The following is a 2,907-nucleotide window of genomic DNA, read 5'->3' as shown; positions in this document are numbered from 1 at the left end:
CGCTGTGGTTCTAATAAAGGATTATCTTTCTTACTTTACTTACTAATGTACTTTCATATTAGACACTGTAGTGACATGTGCTTCCCAAAAAAGTCACCACGGTTGCTGAAATGTTTGTTCTGACGCCATAAATAAGTTCAGTTTCCAATATAGGCATTTTATTTCTCACATAAACAGAGTTCAACCCTTTCTCTGTCGTTATCCAGTTTCTACATAAACCAATACATCCTAACATTTACATGCAATAAAGGTGCTCCCCTCTGTTCAGGACCCCTGTATCCAGTGACCCCACTGATTACAATACCTGTGCCCTGATTCACACCGGCGGTGTGTCTGTCTGCATGTGTTTCTTCTCCAGCTTCGTGTTGTAATGAAGCATTTTATTTATATTTATATTTCCTCTTGTCTTCTTATTATAATCATAATTAAAGACTTAAAGTGAACAGAAGATTTAATTTAAAGAATATTAATTATTATTGATCACAAGGAGCTCAAATCAAACCAGCTTGGTTTATGACAAACACTTTATTTTGAAGGTCTGAAGAGACTTCCTGTCACGATCACAGAGGATCAATAAAGGAACAAAGTTTCTTTGTCCATTACAGACCATAATATCACATCACCGTGGGAACCGTGTCCTGAACGATGAGAGGAAGATTAAAGTGACGACGTCCAACATGAAGACTAGAGGACGTCCGATAGTCCCTGAAGCTCTCTGAGACCCTGAGGAGGAGGAGGAGTTCAGTGATTATAATAATTGTATTAATACTCTGATCAATAGAGTAGAGTGATTGATGACATCACGTATCACTTCCTGTTTAGTTATATTTATAAGCTGATTATTAATAAAATACAATAATTGATCACTTTTAGAGCTTTAACAACACAATCTTAAATAAACAAATATAAATACATCAGAAAAATAATAAAATATCAGAAAAAACTCAACTAGTGGCTCATTTATTAATAACATTTATTGATTGATTATTTAGAGTTGTGTGATGAGGATGAAGATACTGACCTCGATCACCATGCGGATGTTGGCTTTGATCTTAGCCGAGTCTTTGGTGAGCGTCTCTGTGAAGCTGAAACACAACGTTAGCGTCCCTCACTCACAGCAATGAACACAGCTAGCATTGAGCTAGCTGTGGAAGGAGGAGAAGGAGAAGAAGAAGAAGAAGGAGAAGGAGAAGAAGAAGAAGAATCACGTCATCAAATCAAAAGATAAATAAACAAAACAACTCGTCCAACCACAGAAACATACCAACATCTCACACATGACCGATCAGCTCCCCTCCTCCCCCACGAAGCATAAATCACCGGCACTCTGAGCCCGGTTCCTGCGTGTTAACCAGATGGCCATCTTAGCCGTACCGGACAAACAGTTCACCAACGTTGTAACTGTTTTCCTCTTAGCAGAGTATTTGGGACCAAAGACAAACAAAACAAGACCCTGGAACCACCTTTCTAAAAGTTCAAACAGTGCTGAGAGCCGAGGACACTGAACGAACAGATGTACAAGAGTTCCACTCTGGGAGCAGAATAAACACCCCCCCCCCAGCTCCGGATCAAGGTGCTCTGTACCCGTTTGTGGCTGAGCTGAGGATGCCCCTCCAGAAGCTCCTGCCGACACTCCGTGCTGCACTGCTCCGCCCCAAAGAGGTCAGCGTTGGAATCCATGGCATGGTTCCTCATCTCGCCCGGGCTGGTGGTCACCCTGCCTCCTGGAAGCCTGAGGCAGGTCATCTGCTTCCTCTGTGCCACTGTTCTCTCCAGGTTGAAGAAGAAAGAGCTCGGGCCTCCATGTCCTTCAGCTGGAGGAAGCGAGACCTGACCAGAGCTCCCTTCACCCTCTCCTGCAGGAAGGAGCTCAACTCAACCTCCTCTCCTGGAGCAGTTGACCCGTAGCAGGGTCTTGGTCTCTGGACTGCTGCCCTGATCTTAGCGGTGGAATGGGAGGTGTACTGCTGGCAAAAAACACAAACGTGTGTTTTTGCGACCTCCCACCACAGCCTCACAGAACTAAAGTCAGTTTTTCTGCTTTTCGAAATCAGCCAAAAAAGCTCAAAGCTCTTGCAGAATGCAGTGTCCTGCAGGAGCTTGTTGTTGAAGAGCCAGTACGACTTGACCTTTGACCTAGTGATGATGTGGTGGTCACTGAAGCCAACTGGCCTGATGCTACTGTGGAGCAATCTGGAGCCGAGACCCTGTGAAATGTATATCCGGTCTGATCTGGCTGCACTCACCCTGTTATTGTTGACCCTCACCCAGGGTAGGACATTTACATATGTTTTTGGGGGCAGTTTTTGGCAGTTCAAGAAATTGGAAACTTGTGAAATAACATTTAACCTTTGTTCAAAATAATAAATATACTTATTTAGGCTTACAGTATATGAGCAATTGTCATCAAATGGCAACAACAAGACTATTAGCCGTAGTCTACAGATTCAAAGTGTTTTCTTAGATTTGTTGAACAAAAGACAATCATATTCAATTTATTCTTATTATTTGTGGTTATTTATTATTATTACATTTTTTTAAACTATTAACAATTATTAAGTCAACGATGCCTTGATTACATATACATCAGTCATTGTGTGGAATTATTGAGAAAGATATTTTTGTAGCACCTCAAATTTAAAAATGTGCCATTTGAAGGTACAAATTCAGTTCAGAGTTTGCTTAGTAAAATATCTTAATTGACTGTCGGTCAGGTATTGTTCATTAGCAACCCTCAAATCAAAGAATAAAGACACTTTACGCACAAGTTAGGTGTATTTTCCCTTTAACTCACGAGATGCAGGTAGCATGTTTTATACTTAATGTGAATATAATTCATACTTTGTTGTCATCTTATTCTGAAAACCGGATGTTGTCTCACGTTAATCTTTCCGTTAACTTTCAAAG

At 41.1% G+C, this 2,907-nt stretch overlaps 1 long non-coding RNA gene across 1 annotated transcript; it reads right to left on the bottom strand.

Moving 5' to 3' along the window:
* Window positions 1-506: 506 nt before the first annotated feature.
* LOC116379093 (uncharacterized) lies at window positions 507-2,402 on the bottom strand. Its single transcript, XR_004212377.1, has 2 exons — window positions 1,022-2,402; window positions 507-723 (listed from the first exon to the last, which is right to left on the bottom strand). It is a non-coding gene; the product is annotated as an uncharacterized LOC116379093 (long non-coding RNA).
* Between the last annotated feature and the right edge of the window lie 505 nt (window positions 2,403-2,907).

This window comes from Anarrhichthys ocellatus, unplaced genomic scaffold (genome assembly GCF_004355925.1).
Source record: "Anarrhichthys ocellatus isolate YVR2014 unplaced genomic scaffold, GSC_Weel_1.0 scaffold3684, whole genome shotgun sequence".
NCBI classification, from domain to species: Eukaryota; Metazoa; Chordata; class Actinopteri; order Perciformes; family Anarhichadidae; genus Anarrhichthys; species Anarrhichthys ocellatus.
Note: the sequence above shows the minus strand (reverse complement) of the source record. Positions and strands in the feature narration are given on the sequence as shown.